The sequence below is a fragment of the Lathamus discolor genome, chromosome W, assembly GCF_037157495.1.
Source record: "Lathamus discolor isolate bLatDis1 chromosome W, bLatDis1.hap1, whole genome shotgun sequence".
Lineage (NCBI taxonomy): Eukaryota > Metazoa > Chordata > Aves > Psittaciformes > Psittacidae > Lathamus > Lathamus discolor.
The window spans coordinates 4,167,183-4,186,228 of NC_088908.1; the positions used below are offsets into that span (position 1 = coordinate 4,167,183).

The following is a 19,046-nucleotide window of genomic DNA, read 5'->3' on the forward strand; positions in this document are numbered from 1 at the left end:
GTTAGACAGTAGCAAAAGCTCTGCAGGTTCGGCAAACGTGGTTATGGTATTTGTATTTGTGCTGCAGGATCAGCATCTGTCTGTATAATTCCTGTAACATAGTGGTAAGTGTGTGCGCGTGTTTTGGAGATCTCTTTGTATTTACAAAATGCCATTGGTCCCTAAGTCGTCTCCATTAGGTTGTTTTTTTTTAAGTCACTGCAAGGAGGGTCGGTTTGGGCATAGCATGCAAAAGAGTAAACTAATTGATTACTGTAATGTACGGTGGATGCAATATGAATTAGAAGACCAGGAAAAATGGCCTGAGAATGGAACTTTACAGTATAATACTATCTTGCAATTGATGTTGTATTGCAAAAGGGAAGGAAAATGGGACGAGTTTCAAGGGAGGCAGGAGCGAGCTGGAAAGCCCTGCTGCCGCCTTCCTCCCACCCACCTACCCCTCCTCCTTTACCCCTCTCCTTTCCCCACTCCCTTTCCCTCCCTTCAGAAAAAAGAAAAAAAAAAGGAAAAGGAAAAAAAAAGAAAAAAAAAAAAAAGAAAAAACAGAAACCTTAAAAAAGAAAAAAAGCCAAAAAAAAAAAAAAAAAAAAGAAACCTTAAAAAAAAAAAAAAAAAAAAAAGAAAAGATGAATGGCAGAAATCCTATGGAATAATGGTTGTTAAGGTAAATACTAATGAACAATGTAAGGGATGTGCTACTAAGAAAAGAGGTATGGGGTGTCTTGCCTTAAAGAATAATTTACAACATCAGAAAGATATTGAAAGCTTGGATTTGACAGTTGCCCCATCAGCCCCACCGGCATTAAATGAAGAAAGGGGGGAGGAAGAGGATTTTGTAATTAATAAATAAATAAATAAATAAATAAAATTAAAGAAAAAAAACAAAAGAGAATGAATGTAGACAGAATGTGATATAATCAATGTGCCCTTTGCAAGCAGGAAGGACATTGGATAAATGAATGTCCATCAAAAGGGGGGCAGTTCATGTCAACAAGAAATCCTTTTGCAGGATCCGACATGGCTAAAACAATGTTGTTGGGGGATTTTGTTAATCAAAGCTGACTAAGCCAAGCAGAAAATAAAGAACCCCTTGTAAAGATCCAACTAGGAGAGGAGGAAGTAAAATTTTTAATAGACACAGGGGCTACATATTCAGTTTTAAATGATTTACACGGGGGGTTAGGGGAAAGAACTATGACAATTGTGAGAGCCACAGGGAAGGAGGAAATACGGCCATTCTTGCAGCCCCTAGATCTGCGATTTGGAGGGAAGGAATTAACACACGAATTTCTATATGTAGCTGAATGCCCCATTCCCCCTTTAGGACAGGACTTATTGGCCAAATTGGATGCAATGATCATTTTGAAGATGGTGAATTAATAATGCAAATCCCCGAATCAAAAGCAAGACAGATTTTGGTTCTTAAAAAAAACCCATTGCTCAAATTCCAAAAGAGGTAAAAGAGGCTGTGATACCGACAGTTTGGGAGACAGAAATCCCTGGAAAATCAAAAGCAGCTCAACCAGTAACAGTGGAATTAAAAGATGGGGTTAGGCCAGTAAGAGTTAAACAATATCCTCCGAAGCTAGAGGCAAAGTTTGGGATTATAAAAACAATTGAGAAATTTTTGAAATATCGAATTTTGGAAGAATGTGAATCAGAATATAACACACTAATTTTTCCAGTAAGAAAACGAAACAGTGAATATAGGTTAGTACAGGATCTGAGGGCAATAAATAAAATAACAAAAGATATCCCCCCCAGTAGTAGCAAATCCTTATACACTGTTAACATCTGAGAAGGAAAAATGTAAATGGTTTACAGTGATTGATTTAAAAGATGCCTTCTTCTGCATTCCTCTTAATAAAAATAGCAGGAAACTGTTTGCATTTGAATGGGAAGAATCCACAGAGTGGACGAAAAACAGAACTAACGTGAACCAAACTACCACAAGGATTCAAAAACAATCCAACCCTTTTTGGGAATCAATTGGCTAAGGAACTGGAGACATGGACTACTCAAGGAAAGGTACAGGTACCGAGATCACAATATCTCCGATTGCAATACGTAGATGGTATCTTTATTGTGGCAGAACAGAAATCATTATGCATAAAAGTGACTATTGAAATCCTGAACCAGCTAGGAATAAAAACTGCATAGAGACAATTTGTGCCATTCCAGAATCACAGAATTTACATGAGTTAAGAACATTTTTGGGCATGGCAGGATGGTGCACGTTGTGGATAATGAATTACGGACTTATTGCTAAACCCCTGTATGAAGCCCAAAAATCACATGCTTTTGTTTGGGACAAACCACAGAAAGAGGCCTTTAAAAACTAAAGAAGACGTTAATAAAATCACCAGCATTGGGACTCCCAGATTTGACAAAGGACTTTCAGTTATTTGTCCATGAGAGGCAGAGATTGACGTTGGGAGTATTAACCCAGAAAATTGGAAGCTGGAAAAGACCAGTAGGATATTTTTCAAAACAACTAGATCCGGTAAGTGCGGGATGGCCTTCATGTTTAAGAGCGGTAGCGGCAACTATTGTTCTAATACAGGAGGCCAGAAAACTGACTCTGGGAAAACATATGGAAGTGTTTGCACCACATATGGTAAAAACTGTCTTGGAACAAAAGGGGGGGGGGGGGTATTGGTTATCCCCTAGCCGAATGATGAAATATCAATCAATCTTAACAGAACAAGATGATGTGAATCTAAAGACTACTAATTTGTTAAATCCAGCAGCTTTTCTAGGAACTGACCTAGAGGAAGGAACTCTTGAACATAACTGTACAGAGGTCATCAAGCATATATATGCAACCAGAACAGACTTAAAAGCGGTACCTCTTGAGCAACCGGACTGGGAACTTTTCACAGATGGAAGCAGCTTTGTGAAGAACAGAACATGGTACGCAGGATATGCTGTAACAATGCAACAAAAGGTAATTGAGGCAAAAACATTACCTCCTGGGACGTCAGCTCAACGGGCAGAGCTGATAGCTCTTACAAGAACGTTGGAAATGAGCGACGATAAAAGGTGAATGTATGAACTGATTCAAAGTATGCGTTTGGTGTAGTACGTATACACGGAGCATTGTAAAAAGAACGAGGACTGTTGTCTTCACAAGGGACTAATATAAAATATCAAGAAGAAATTTTGAAACTGATAATTGCTGTGCAAAAAACCCAAACAGATAGCCAGTATGCATTGTAAAGCACACCAAGGAGGAACTTCGAAGATATCCGAAAAAAAATACAGTGGCAGATTGGACAGCTCGACAAGTTGCCCGAAAGGTATGGAACATGATGGCCCTGATACCTCTCAAGGTAAGCCCACTCCATACCTATCTTTCACAAGATCCTAATTATTCAAAAGAAGATGAAAAGCTGGCAGGACTTTTGGAGGCTCAAAAGAATTCTGAAGGGTGGTATACAACAACAGCTGGACAAATAATAGTATCACCAGCAATAATGCGAAAAATCCTACAAACTGAACACCAAAAATGTCATTGGGGTGCAGAAGTATTGGTAACTTATTTAAGGCTAGGAATAATTTCCACACAGATGTTAACTATGGCAAAGGCAGTGGGGTTGTCCTGGTTTTGAGCAGCAGCAGTCATTTTTTCTCCTTCTTAGGAGCTAGTACAGTGCTGTGTTTTGATCTTTTGGCCTTGGAGCAGTGGTGATAACGCCGATGTTTTCAGTTGCTGCTCGAATGTTTGGTGTGGCCAAGGACTTTCTGAGCCTCATGCTCTGCCAGGGAGGAGGGGAGGCTGGGAGGGAGAAGAGACAGGACACCTGACCCAAACTGACCAAAGAGGTATTCCATACCACAGCACGTCATGCCCATGATGTAACTTGGAGTGACCCGGAAGGGTTGGGACTGCAGGGTTGGAGGAGGTATCGGTCGGTGCTCGGCTGGGGGGAGTGGGGCGAGTTATTGGTCGGCTGGTGTTAAGGTGTTGTATTCTTTCCTCTTGTTATTTCTTTTATCATTATTATTATTGGTGGTAGCAGTAGTGATCTATGTTATACCTTAGTTACTAAACTGTTCTTATCTCAACCCGTGGGAGTTGCATTCTTTTTGATTCTCCTCTCCGTCCCTCCAGGAGCAGGGGGGAGGGCAAGAAGGGGGGGAGTGAGTGGACGAGGTTTGTGGTTGGGTTCAAACCACGACAGGGGTCAAAATGTGAAATTTGTTTGAAAGACAATCCAGTAGTAAAAAGACAAGTTAAGATGGGAAGAATTAGGATAGGAGTGGAACCAAGAGATTATTGACAGGTTGATTTTGCGGAACTACCAAAAGTACAAGAGTACAAATATCTGCTAGTAGGGGTTAACACCTTTTCTGGATGGCCAGAAGCCTTTCCCTGTCGCACCAATCAAGCAAAAGAAGTGGTGAAATGGTTACTTAGAGAAATCATCCCACGGTTTGGAGTTCCTTTAGGAATATCATCATATAGGGGTCCACATTTTATTGCCAACCATAGTACAAGAAGTTAGTAAACTATTAGGGATATCATGGAACTTACATACTCCCTGAAGGCCCCAATCTAGTAGACAGGTAGAAAAGATGAATCAAACAATAAAGAGACAAATCAGTAAAATATGTCAAGAGGCCAGAATAAAATGGCCACAAGCATTACCTATAGCTCTGTTACGAATCAGAGTAAAACCCGGAAGTGGAATGTCAATAAGCCCCTATGAGATCCTCTATGGAAAGCCATACTTGGCAGGAACCCTCCACAGGAACTAAAGTAGGATGGGCTATGGAATCCTTATTTACTCAAGTTGCAGTATATCAGAATAGAGGAATGATTTATGATCTAATTGGTCAGACAGAAAGATTAGCTAAAATAACAAAAAGGGATTCAAAGATATAAATTTGCAATTACAAGCCACAACTAAAATGACCTTGCAGAACAGAATGGCATTGGACATGTTACTGATTAAAGAACATGGTGTTTGTGAATATTTGAAAGATAGAATAGACCATTGTTGTATTCATATTCCCAATGTAACTGCGAACATAGAATATAATATTTCCCAATTGACTAAAGTTGAACAGGAAGCAGAAAAAAAAAGAGAATATATTGAACAAAATTGGACTGGAGCACTCTTTGATAGTTTGGGCCTTCACCTCACAGGATGGGTCCATTCCCTCGTACAAACTATAATTGTGATAATGATTGTATTTTTTAATGCTATATTTGATGTATCTTTGTATTCGAAAGGAAATAGCCCAAAACAGAGCATGGACCCATCGAATCATAGAGGCAGTAACTAGGAAACGTCTGAAATACCCTACACCTCCACTGACTTATCAGGAGACAGCTACCTAAGAGAATGAAAATACTTAAGTTAAGTGAAGTATTTTCAAAGGGGGGAAATGTTAGAGAAAAGGGCAAAATTTTACGATTACTAAATATTAGAAATGATTATATTTGAAAATTTATAAATCAGTAGTGTGGGTTTGGAAATACTGTAATTTTCCAGTACTGTTTGTAGTTTTGTACCAGAGTTATTCAGTAACCAATGTTAACAATGGTAGGCTAGGTGGCAAGAGCTAACATAATTACATATGGTAAAGGGCATATGGGTGGATTTAAGAAAGTATTGTGAAAGTCTATCGAAGCAGAAATTAATGGACACACCAGGGTAGTCAAGTGAGAACAAGACAATGCTGGTGTCCACACAATGGTTGGGATATATCCAAAGAACAGAAAGGTGAAGAAGGACAGAGCGAGGAAGACTTCTTACTTCATCTGAGGAAGACTCCTTACTTCATCAATGTGACCACCAGAGGAGGCTGCGCAAGCGCAGAAGAGGCTGATGTCGTAATAGACTGATGTGGCAATCCTTGATACATATGTATTAGTTAATGATGCAATCCGTGTTGAATATGTATTAGTAACCAAATTTTTAGTGTATAAATTGCGAACACGATGTGACGAGGTCGAAGCCAGATTTGGGCGAGTGCCCCTGGTTTCCCAGCGCTGCAGTAAAGCACCTCATATAACCATTCTGGTGGTTATGTGTTTATTCTTACGCTAACAATATCATACCCCTGTAGATGTGCACACATCTCTAATTCCTCTTGTTTGTTCCCCATATCTAGTATATGGCTTTTTACATATAATTAAAATGGTGTGACAGCCTCCTGCTGGGCTGTATAAGGGGGAAGGAAGTACTGTATCAATCTCCTTTTTCTTTCTGTCTTTAATAAGTTACTCTCATATATTTATCCCTCCCCAGATCAGATTTTAAAAGCCTAATCTCAAATGACCACCTTTTGAATTGTAGAATACAAATCAGGTTGGATGAAGAAATGGTATCTGTTTAGAAGGCTTCCTCCTGGAGCAGGCCTGGAATCTGTTTAAATTGCATTGACCTACCTGTAACGACAACTTCTCTCTTTCTTAATAGACTCTTCATGCTCAGAACCTCCTGACATTCAGAAACAGTTGAACCAGTACCAATCTGCTGCTCTGGACAGGAACAGTAACATCAGCCAAATCCCACTTTCTGGGAGTCCTGCAGGAGTGGAAAAAACAGAAGCTATCCTTAGCTGTGAATTTTGTGGATTCTTCTCGGGTTGCATACAGAGCATTCGACATCATTACCGTTACAAGCATGGAGGGAAGAAACTCTTTAAGTGCAAAGATTGTTCCTTTTATACAGGCTTTAAGTAAGTATCGTGCAAAACAAATAAACTGAACTTCTAATGCTTTTTTTTTAGCGCTTCAAAGGACTTCTGAAATATTTGTGAGAACTAGCTGTAGCTAAGAGACACACAAACAATGGTGACCAGGGAGAGAAATATAGGAAATGCCATACCAGATCACAGCAGCATTCCTGTAATTATTTTTCTTCATTCCTACAACAGCCTGTACCATCTGCTGAAGAGAAAAGCATAATAAACGCAGTAGGCTGCACTTACTACAGTAAATAAAAGGAATGGGTTTTTTCCCCCTCACAATTTATAATTAAATGCTGGTCCTCACCATCAAGTATGAGGAGTTTTCTCTCAAAAAATAAGGCATATTTTTTTAACAATTAGCATGAAGCTTGGGGCAGTCAAATGTTCTAGGTAGGTTATAGAATTTCTATTCCCTTTATGAACAAAGCTCTCATAATCCCTACCACCCCACCCCACAGTTTATCTGGCTGAAATATAAAGCATATTCCAATGTGCCTGATAGCATATAGAAACATTTCAGAAAATACAATTAATCATTGGAAAATTTAAAGTTTTAGGTGTGCTTGTGTGTGTTTAGGCATATTCCCTAAGGAAAAAAAGGTTTATGCAGTTGTGCTGCCTCAGTTTCCTTCTGATATTTTGAACCCTCAGTCATATTCCCCTTAGCTGACATTCAAGGTCTCAAAGCTCTTATATCCTTAAGAGATTTGTGAAAACAGATAGCATGGTTGAGCAAAGGAGAGAGGTTCTGTTGAATAATTATGTTCAACCTTTCCTATTTGAACCATAGAATATCCTGAGTTAGAAGGGACCCACGAGGATCATTGATTCCAACTCCTGACTCCACATAAGGCAAGCTAAAAGTTAAACCATATATCCAAGAATGTTCAAGCACTTCTTAAATACCCAATCTGAACTTCCCCTGACTCAGCCTTAAACTATTCCTTCTCATCCTATCACCAGACACCAGTGAGAACTTCCCTCTCTCCCTCATGAAGAAGTTGTAGACAGCAATGAGGTCACCCCTCAGTTTCCTCTTCTCTCAGCTTCTAGTATCCTCAGCCTCTCCTCATAAGTCATGCCCTCTGCTCCTTTCACCATCTTTGTTGCCCTCCTTTGGACACATTCTAATATTTTTATATTGTTATATTGTGGACCTCAAAACTGTACACATTAGTTGAGATGAGGCTGCACTAATGCTGAGTACAGTGGGACAATCACTACTTTTGACTGGTTAGCTATACTGTGCTTAATGCACACCAGGAAACAGTTGGCCCTTTTGGCTGCCAGGGCACACTGTTGACTCATATTGAGATTACCATCAACCAAAACTCCCAGATCCCTTTCCGCAGGGCTGCACTTCAGCCTCTTGTCCCTCAGTCTATACACACATGCAGGATTGCACCATCCCAGATGCAGAATCAGGCATTTGCCCTTGTTAAATTTCATACGGTTGGTGATCGCTCAGTGCTCATCTATCAAGATATGTCTGTAAAGTCTCCCTACCCTCAAGGGAATCAAAAGGGAATCCTAATTTAGTATCTGAATTTTAAAATTTTAAATTTTAGTATCCCGGTCTATGGGGATATGATATAAGTATCACAGAAATATGGTGGGATGGCTCCTATGACTGGAGTGTTGGAATGGAAGGTTACAGGCTCCTTAGAAAATACAGGCCCAGCAGGTGGGGAGGGGGAGTTGCCCTTTATGTTAGGGATAGGCTGGAGAGTATGAAACTCTATCTGGGTACAGGTGATCAGTCAACAGAGAGTTTGTGAGACAGAGTTAAAGGGAGAACAGTGATGGGAGACATTACTGTGGGGATCTGTTACAGACCGCCTGATCAAGAGGACCCTGTGGATGAAGCACTCTATGTCTATAGACATACAGGAACAGCCTCATGCTCTCAGGCCCTTGTCCTCATGGGGGACTTCAACCACCCTGATATCTGTTGGAGGGACGGTATGGCCCAGCACAAGCAATCCAGAAGGTTCCTTGATTGTGTGGATAGAGTAATAGAGGAGCCGACAAGGAAAGGTGCTATGCTTGACCTTGTGCTCATCAACAGGAAAGGGCTGGTTGGAAATGTGATGCACCAGGGCAGCCTTGGTTGCAGTGAACATGAGATGGTCGAATTTGAGATCCTCAGGACAGTGAGAAGAGCGTGCAGCAAGCTCACTGCCCTGGACTTCAAGAGAGCAGACTTTGGCCTCTTCAGGAACCTGCTTAGCACCCTCTGGTATACCCATGGGATATAGCCCTAGAGGACAGGGGCCCCCAAGACTGTTGGTTGATATTCAAGGATCACTTGCTACAAACTCAGGAGTGCTGCATCCCAACTAGAAGGAAGTGCGGCATGAGGGCCAAGATACCTCCATGGATGGATAAGGAGGAAACTTCAAGGGAAAAAAGAGGCTTATAAAAGGTGGAAGCAAGAACAAGCAGCCTGGGAAGAAAACAGGAATGTTGTCTGGGAAGCTAGAGAAGCTGTGTGATTTGGTAGATACACTGGAGGGAAGGAATGCCATCCAGAGGGACCTTGACACGCTTGTGAGGTGGGCCGATGACAATCTTATGAAGTTTAACCATGCCAAGTGCAAGGTCCTACACCTGGGTCAGAGCAATCCGAGGCACAGCTACAGGTTGGGCAGAGAAGAGATTCAGAGCAGCCCTGTGGAGAAGGTCTTGGGGGTGTTGGTTGATGAGAAAATGAACATGATCCTGCAGTGTGCACCTGCTGCCCAGAAAGCCAACCGCATCCTGTGCTGCATCAAAAGGAGAGTGACCAGCAGGTCGAAGGAGGTGATCCTGCCCCTCTACTCTGCTCTTGTGAGACCTCACCTGGAGTATTGTGTGCAGTTCTGGTGTCCTCAACATAAAAAGGACATGGAACTGCTGGAACAAGTCCAGAGGAGGGCCGCAAGGATGATCAGGGGACTGGAGCACCTCCCGTATGAAGACAGGCTGAGGAAGTTGGAGCTGTTCAGCCTGGAGAAGAGAAGACTGCGTGGGGACCTAATAGCAGCCTTCCAGTACCTGAAGGGGGCCTTTAGGGATCCTGGGGAGGGACTCTTCATCAGGACTGTAGTGTTAGGACAAGGGGTAACGGGTTAAAACTTAAACAGGGGAAGTTTAGATTGGATATAAGGAGGAAGTTCTTTCCTGTTAGGGTGGTGAGGCACTGGAATGGGTTGCCCAGGGAAGTTGTGAATGCTCCATCTCTGGTGGTGTTCAAGGCCAGGTTGGACAGAGCCTTGGGTGACATGGTTTAGTGTGAGGTGTCCCTGCCCATGACAGGGGGGTTGAAACTAGATGATTTTGAGGTCCTTTCCAACCCTAACTATTCTATGATTCTATTGTTGGCAAACTTACTTGGTGTGCACTCAACTCCTATGTTGAGGTCATTGATAAAAACAAAGGAGTACTGGCCCTCAAATTGAACCCTGGGGAGCTCCACTAGTGAAAGGCCACTGGGCAGTTTTTACCCCATTTACTACAATACTTTGAGCTTGACCCTTCAGCCATTCACCTATTGTATTATGCACATGTCTAGTTGTATGCTGGACATTAGACATAAGAGACCTCATACAAGAGCAGACTCAAGTTATACATCCTTAAGGGATCAGGCTTTGTTGCTTCAGCTCCTTGCCAGTTACATGGCATAACTTGCCATTTAATTCCAGATTACTATTACTATTGCTTCTCCAGATTATTTTTTGTTTTAAGCATTCCCAACTCTTGACAAGTCCAATGTATTTTTTCCACATTTTCATTTTGCCCTTTTCTCCTATCAGGATTAAACAAAATTGCCTTAAATCAAGCTGTAATTGCATATATTCATAGTTACCTAAAGAGAATTGTGTTCTTTATTGTGGTGTCTCAAACTTTCTCTTTAAATGTACAACACACACATGTGAGCTCTCTTTAAAAAAAGAATTAAATACATGGAAGCCACAAAAGCATCTGCTGAAGTTGATAAAAACTCACCTATTGGCTTCCTCACGCCCAAAGCCAGTTGTGTAAGTTGTTTTGCATTTGAGCTAATTGACTTTGAGAACTTATAAAGGGGCTTTAAATTCTGTAATTTAATGCAGCCAGCAGCTTCATTCTTGCAAGCTTTAGCACTACCCAAGGAAAAAAAAATTATCAAATTGCCCCAAGTTTACAAACAGCTTTCATTTTAGAATTTGACCTTGTGGCTTGATAGGTGCATAGTTACTTTCCTCTGCATCTATGCTGCTTGTACCTTTTAAGTATGCAGCTAATTGTATGAGTTTTCTTGTGCAAAAGTACTGATCATTTTTGGAGTATTCTCAGTCTTGCATTTCCAGGTCCTCATAATTGAGCCTTTCAAACTTAACAACTTGGTGTCAAATTTACTGTAGGTGCAAGTCTATTTCATATCTCAAATCTGAACATCTCAGCTGTTGTTGGGCTAGTCCTACAGGGAGAGGTTGTTGAGGAATTTTCTTTTTTTTTTTTTTTCTCATCAGAAATATGGGGTTTTTTCAACCTTCAAAGTCTAGGACAGTTAAAAGGATTTCACTCAACTTTCTAAAATGTCTCTCTGCAAGCAAGTAACAAGCACAAATGTTGGCAATACTTTTGCCATCTTAACTATAGCAATGTGACTATAGATCAATCACTGCAAAAGAATATCATGTGCAGAATGTGTGTTCTGTTACTTAGGGATATGAGCCTACAAATACCTATGCTCATATGATATCCATGTGAGTAGTCCTGCTGAAATGCCATGTGGCTTTATGAAGAGAAGGCTGAGTGATATCTGTACCATTTTATATGACACTTCTGCAATAGAGCTGTGACACTTCAGTGTTCCATGCACACCTCTTATGAATGCTTCCATGTCTCCCTCCCATTTCACAGATCTGCTTTTACTATGCATGTGGAAGATGGACTTTCAGCAGTTCCTGAGGAAGGACCCAAGGACCTTCATTGTCCTCTTTGTCTATACCACACCAAATACAAACGTAACATGATTGATCATATAGTTCTGCACAAAAGTAAAGATGACCCTGTATATATCTATATCTGACAAAGAGAATGCTGAACGCTGAACAGAACACCACTCTTTCAGACTGATCCATTAATTTTTTTTTCTGTATGTGAGCTCAGACATATTGAATAGATCAGGCCTAAGTGCATCCTTTCTATGAAATATGAAGTTTGCCAATGTAGAAGTGGGACAGACTTAAAATTCTTTTTAACCTTTTCCTCTAAAGAGGTTAACAGTTGTAAAGTACCTATTTAGCAAGAGTTAGACTAATTTACAACTTGGACCTAGGCCAAGGTTGTTTCCTATGTACATGTTTCTAAAGTGCTTGATAACATAAACATTGTGGTAGGATGTATAAATTAACTCTAGAGGCTTAAAAATATCCTTTGACTGCTTACTTGAAATTTCTCTTTTCATAACATCTTCCTCACCTGTTCTTAGGAATAAGATAAATTGTTTCCCCCCCCCCTTTTTTTTTTAGATAAAAGCAGCATTAGGGAATCCTATTCTATTAACTACGGGAAAGCTCAGAAGATGCATCTTTTGTGGCACTCTGGGCTAAGATTCCTGCTGTTGTGGGTTAACCCCAGCGGGCAGATAAGTCCCACACAGTTGCTCACTAACTTCCCCTCCAGTGGGATAGGGGGGAGAATCAGAAGGGTAAAAGAAAAATTGTGGGTTGAGATAGAGACAGTTTAATAAGGAAAACAAAAGCTGCTTGCACAAGCACAGCAAAATATGGCATTCATTCACTACCTCCCATGGGTAGGCAGGCATTTAATCATCTCCAGGAAAGCAGGGCTTCATCTTGCATAATGGATACTTGGGAAGATAATCTTCCTAAAGCTTTTATTGTTGAGAAAAACATCATATGGTATGGAATATCCCTTTGGTCAATTGGGGTCAGCTGTCCTGGCTGTGTCCCCTCCCAACTTCTTGTGCACCCCAAACCACTGGTGGGGTAGGGTGATGTCCTGGGTCAGCAGTAGCAGTCATTTTTCTCCTTCTTAGCAGCTAGGGCAGTGCTATGTTTTGATTTTTTGGCCTGGGAACAGTGTTGATAACGCCAATGTTTTCAGTTGCTGCTTGAATGTTTGGTCTGGCCAAGGACTTTATGAGCCTCATGCTCTGCCAGGGAGGAGGGGAGGCTGGGAGGAAGCAGAGACAAGACACCTGACCCAAGCTAGCCAAAGAGGTATTCCATACCACAGCACATCATGCCCAGGATGTAACGGGGAGTTAGCTGGAAGGGCTAGAGGACTGCAGGGTTGGATGAGGTATTGGTCGGTGCTCGGCTGGGGGGAGTGGGGTGAGTTATTGGTCGGCTGGTGTTGAGGTGTTGTATTCTTTCCTCTTGTTATTTCCTTTATCATTATTATTATTGGTGGTAGCAGTAGTGGTTTGTGTTATACCTTAGTTACTAAACTGTTCTTATATCAACCCGTGGGAGTTGCATTCTTTTTGATTCTCCTCTCCGTCCCTCCAGGAGCAGGAGGAGGGCAAGAAGGGGGGGGAGTGAGTGAACAAGGTTTGTGGTTGGGTTTAAACCACGACAGGTGAGGAGCAGAAAAGGCCTTGACTCTGCTCAGCAATAAGAAAAACATCCTTGTGTTATCAACACAAATCCAAAACACAGTCCCATACAAGCTACTAAGAAGAAAATTAACTCCACCCCAGCCAGACCCATTATAACTGCCCACAGCTATCACATTTAATTCTTGTAGGTCTATTGGCTGCCAAAATCCAAGCCTGTGTGTTGGGATAGTACTCTGCCTGCTTGCAGGTTGGGCAGAGTTTTTGAGTATTATATTGCTGGTGGACAAACATGTTTCACATGCCATCGTTTTCTTGGAGGAGCTTCTGGCATTGCAACCACTCTCACAATCCCTTGTAACAAACCACTTTTTTCAGTGCTGGTTATTTAGGGTCCTTCCTGTACCAAAGCAGTGAAGTAGACATATATCATTCAAACTTCTTTCTGCTGTAAAGGCTATTTTGAAGGAACATTTGAGAAAAAGGCCAAGGACTGTTCAAGGACACAAAAGGCATATAACAATGCTGTCTTAGTAAGTGTAAGGGTTCAAGAGCTGCTTTTACTTAGGTGAAAGCTGGTCCTGAAGGCATCATAGTGTTGTATTTTGTCCAGTTTTAGGGAATGCTCCAGGATTGCTACTCTGGAGAAAAGGGGGGGGGGGGGGGGGAGGGGCAGGATGGGATTGGGGACACAGAAACCCTGGGGTTCCAAATACTGGCAATAGTGTTCTCTGGTTTGTGGTTGTGCCCAAGATCAAGTGGAGAAGGTCCAACAATTCAAAAGCAAATAAACAGAGAGGGAGATCTTGCTGGGCCTAGTTAGGCAAACTTCCAGCAAAAGTAGACAATGCTAAGATGCAATAGTAGAGTAGCACTTCATGGTTCGAGCAGTTTTGTTGGCTTTACAGAGCTATTTTTGACCAAATGCTAGGAAGCAGGTGTGGTTACCTCCTGTATATGTGACACTGGGTCTGATCTTTTCAGACTATAAAGGAATTAAGGTCCTTCCTTAAAATTTTTCTTTCTGGTGTATATATGCAGATTAAAACCTATTGTTGTATCTAATTGTGGCAGCTAAAGCAGAGGATTTTGATGGGGTTTAATATGCACAGAAAGAAGGTGCAGACAGGGCTGAAGTATGTTGCAGTGTCAGATAGCCTTCCTTACTTGTAGCCATTTGGATCGATAAAACAAGCACAGTCTCAAAGTGTGGTCTAACTGTTCCCCAGAGAGAGGAAGCAGTGCATTGTATAAAGTCAGAAGATTGAAGGTCTTGATCTATTTTCTGTATTATCTTCTCTCTCCTATGCAAAAAAACCTCCAGCAAAGTCAGAAAACAGTTATAGATCTCTAACTGACATTATAGCTTTCAAAATGGTGGCATGCCAAGTCCCTGATTTGGCATCATGCAGTTGAAATGAAGACTTTTTGCCTCTTAGTGAATAGCTATAGAAGTTGATTCTTACTGAGCTACAACATTATTAAAGTGTTATGGCCAGCAGAATGTTGCCAGTTTGCCACTGAGAGCCTTCTATCATGTGTCAACTACTCTGCTCAGTGATTTAACTTTGATTCATAGAATCATAGAAAAGTCTGCTTTGGGAGGAACTTCTGGAGATCATGTGGTCCAACCATCTGCTAGAAGCCGGACCTTAGATTAGGTTACCCAGGCCCCTGTCAAGCCAAGTCTTGAATATTTACAGCAAGGGAGATTCCACTTCTCTGGATAACCTATTCCAATATTTAATTGTTTTCATGGTGAAGAATTTTATAACTAGGTAGTTTAGGTATTGTTTTGCCTTCATTGTTATCAGGGCACACTGCTGTCTCATATTCAGCTTGCTGCCCATCAAGATTCCCAAGTACTTTACAGCAGAGTGCCACCCCAGCTAGTTAGACCCCAGCCTGTACTGCTGCTTGGGATTATTCTGTTCCAGGTGCAGGACTTACCATTTATCTCTGTTAAACCTCAATCATTTCTTGTTGGCCCAGTCTTCCAGCCAGTCAAAGTCTCTGTGAGGTTGCTCTTCTTTCTGGTGTATCTACCTCTTCCCCCCCAGTTTGGCATTATCTGCAAGCTTGGTGAAGGTGTATTCAGTACTGTCATACAGATCATTTATAAAGATATTGAATAGTACTAGAACCAGAACCAATCTCTGAGGAGCTCCACTCGTGACTAGCTGCCAGTCTGACTTTTCTTACCTCAAAAGTTAATGGCTCAGTTTATCCAGTTTTCTACCAATCTTGTGGTACATCTTTCCAGTCCAGGTCTTGCCAGCTCGTAAATAAGGGCGTTGGAGACCATGTCAAAGACCATGCTAAAAATTAAGGTAGATTGTCGCAAAGAGCTGGGAGACACGAGCATAACTTGCTTTAGAAGTCTCATTTATTGCTAAGCAGATGGATACTTATATACCTTGCTTGCATGTTTATAGTTTGGTTACAGAGAGATTATTGGCTTATAGCTTTTGCATGTTACAAGATCATTGGTTTATAGCTTTTACAGGTTACAAGATTATTGGTTAAAGATACAGTAAAGGAATTCAGCAAAACAGGATACAAAATAGGATCAGGGACAAGGAGTCTGGTCAGTAAGATAAACATTAAGCAACTTGAAGGTCACAAACTTAATTATCGTTCTGCTTCTGCCGCGTTTTATCTCCAGGGCGCGCTCATCTTGCTCCCTTGTACTTTTCCATCTGAGATCTGCACCAACTGCAGTATGTCACCATCTGCATGGCCTCTGCCACGAAGCCAGTCCTTTGCAAAGCTCTCCACAGTAGATGATGTCCACAGTTCTCCTCTCATCCACTAAGCAAGTTATTTAATCATAGAAGGCAGTCCAGTTGGACAAGTGCCATTTGTCCTTTGTGGGCTGATGCAGGTAGCAAGTATGGAAATTACAAAGTCAGTAGCTACTTTACAGGCAAACAATGAGAAGAGATTTGGGTCTTGAGCTCCTTTTGACCTTCACAAAAGACAAATTTTGTGAGCTCTTGAAAATTCCATAATGGAGACTGAACTGCTGCTCCATGCCCAGCAGAGCTGATGGCCTTTCATTTAGTCCAGGTAGTTTTTATTATCCTTTCCAGCAAATTTTCCCCATCATGAAATGCCTCAATATTTTTCCAGCACTGAACACAACCCACCATGATCCTTGTTTATAGACCTCAAGGCATATGTTTTTTACTTTTTTTTTTTTTTTTTACTTGGTATAAATAACTGTTTTGTCCTTTCATTTCATAGAATTGTCATCTCTTTCTCTGGAATAGTGAGACAAGGGGGACACAAAATCACAAAATGGAATATATAAACCTTTAGAATCAGTTTTAAGTAATGTTAAGTTTGATGGCTTTGTAACAGTAGCAATGGAAAATTACTAAAGTGCATGATACATAAAAAAATGGAATGCAGGTAGAGAACACACTGAGCATTCTTGTACAAGATTATAGTTATAGTTGACAGAGTTTTAAGAAAAACAGTCTAGAAGAACAGGACACAGGGATAAGGAGTATCTGGGAATGGCAGGTGTCCAGGATGGGCTACAGTTTAACTGATAAGTAGGAAGATAGGAGGATTATTATGTCTCCTGTGCTAACGAAACAATTAAACTGGTATGAGCATCTACTGCATGTGCTCCAAAGGCTGCCAGAAGTGATGAAGACTATTGGAAGAAGTAAACGACCCTCAGAGACCACCACCACAATTCTGTAAGCATGCGGGGAACTTTCTGGAAAATGACGTAATGTATGTATGCCCGGGGACTATATAAGGACAGCTTGTGTAGCAACAGGGAGACACACGTTAGGAGGAGCTATCCCCCGTGTCTCCCAGCGCCGCAGTAAAGAATACCTGCTTGTCAGCTTGAAAACTTTGTTGGCAAGTTTGTTCCTGGAGCTTTCTCCGAATCAATAGTAAACTTTCATATATAAGGTCTTCATTGTGTCAGTGCTTTTCTTTTTCCATGTTGCGAGCAAAACACATGCCTGCTTTGATTTTACATACTATGTATATTTATTGCATTATTTGCTTTCCTATTTAATCTCAGATCTGTATTACAAATAGTCCAAATGTTTCAGTCTAAAGCAGTGATTAAATTTATTCGGAGTTGATGTTCTGCTGCTGTTCCACAGCATGTCATCTTTTTACAGTGCGTACATGGTAGCCTTTGTGGGTACTGCTGAACTTTAATGAAATTTGTGTACAGAAGCCAAAGCTAAGTTTCGCAGTTTCTGGATAGAACTCACCATTTGTTGCAATTTTTCCACTTGCTCAGATACAATCATTGTCCCAAAAGTGAGATTGCCAACCAGTGTGCAAAATGACAATATACACACAGAGTCAAGGTATTTTATTGTCAGCTATTTTGCAAAATAATAATAATGATAATGATAATAATAATAATAATAATAATTTGGGTCAATTGCTGAGGTGAGTAGCTTGAGAGAGGATGCCTTCAACACCAGAGCGGGGGAGAGATCAGCGTCCAGGAGCCTCAAATCAGAGTGGCAAGAGCTACCGAGGGAGCCTCAAGTCGTCGACAGGACCTACCCAGGAGCTGGCAGCTCAGCTGACATAAGCAGCTGACTCAGAGGGGGTGGAGACAGGAGCAGCAGCACCATCCCTGAGTGGTTAAAAACCTGGCCCAGGGAGCGCTGAGTGATAACGAGTGCGGTGAGGCAGTTTGAGTGGGCAAACAGAGTGGGCTGAGGCAGTTTGAGTGGGCAAACAGAGCGGGCCAATAGAGCAGGCCGAGGCAGTTTGCACGGCAGTTCGCGCGGGCAGGCGAGCGGGATGGTGAGCACCCGTCGTATGGCCAGGGCCCGCTCTGGGAGCTCTGCTCTGGCTGACCCGGCGGTGGCCAGCATAGGCACCCAGACAGAGCACATGACAGGGGAGGCTGCAGTGCAGAGCTTGGAATGTAGAGAGTGCCTTCACTGGTCTTGTGAGGGAAAGGTACACAACGGGCAGGGATGCATCCCTGTGGAGGATTGGTTTGTCGAAAAAGGTAAAAGGTCACGTTCCCATCAATGAGCTGAAACAAGACATCTGTGTAGAACATGGTGCAAACCTCTCATGCCAGATAATGAGGAAATGAAGGACACCGGCAAACAGCAACATACTATGACCAATCACAGCCAAGGCCACTAAGTGATAAGTGTATGAGAAGGAGGATGGTGGGGGGGTGCACGGTGTAGCTGCAAAAATATAGAGCTTACACAATGCCTTATTTGTTCCAGAACCAATCAAGTGCCTAGTATTTGCATATTCACTGTTATATTAACCGAAGGTAGAAGCCCAATAAACGAAGCTTGCTGGTAACTCATATTGAGTCGTCCAAGTCTTCCTTTCACGACACATCCCTGGTAGATGTCCTCCTGCAGCAGGTGGCTGAGCTGCAGGATGCTATTAATAGGCTGCAAGATGTCAAGGTAGCTGAAAGGAAGCAGGGCTGCTTGCTCCAGCCCCAAACTGTGCAGGGGCCTCAAGATTCCCCTCTAGCTCATGAAGAAAGGAAGGAGGCCGTTAACCCGGGAAGCTGGGGATTAGTGACAAAAAAAAAACCCAAAAAACAGAAAACCCACAAAAAACAAACAAAAAAAAAAAACACAAAAAAGGGAGGAAAAGGACAATTAAAAGCAAGGGGCTTCCTCCTAAATCTGTTGTCCCCATGCAGAACTGCTTTGCTGTCCTACAGGAGGCTAATGAGGAAACGCACTTGCAACAGAAACAGCCAGATGATGCACAGGTAAAGATCTCTACTGGTGCCACCAAGAAAAAGCTGCGG

At 41.8% G+C, this 19,046-nt stretch overlaps 1 long non-coding RNA gene across 1 annotated transcript; it reads left to right on the forward strand.

Annotated features, from left to right (window-relative positions):
* The first annotated feature begins 616 nt into the window (after positions 1-616).
* Positions 617-13,048, forward strand: LOC136004400 (uncharacterized). Its single transcript, XR_010608442.1, has 3 exons — positions 617-3,335; positions 6,435-6,696; positions 11,596-13,048. It is a non-coding gene; the product is annotated as an uncharacterized LOC136004400 (long non-coding RNA).
* Positions 13,049-19,046: the final 5,998 nt, after the last annotated feature.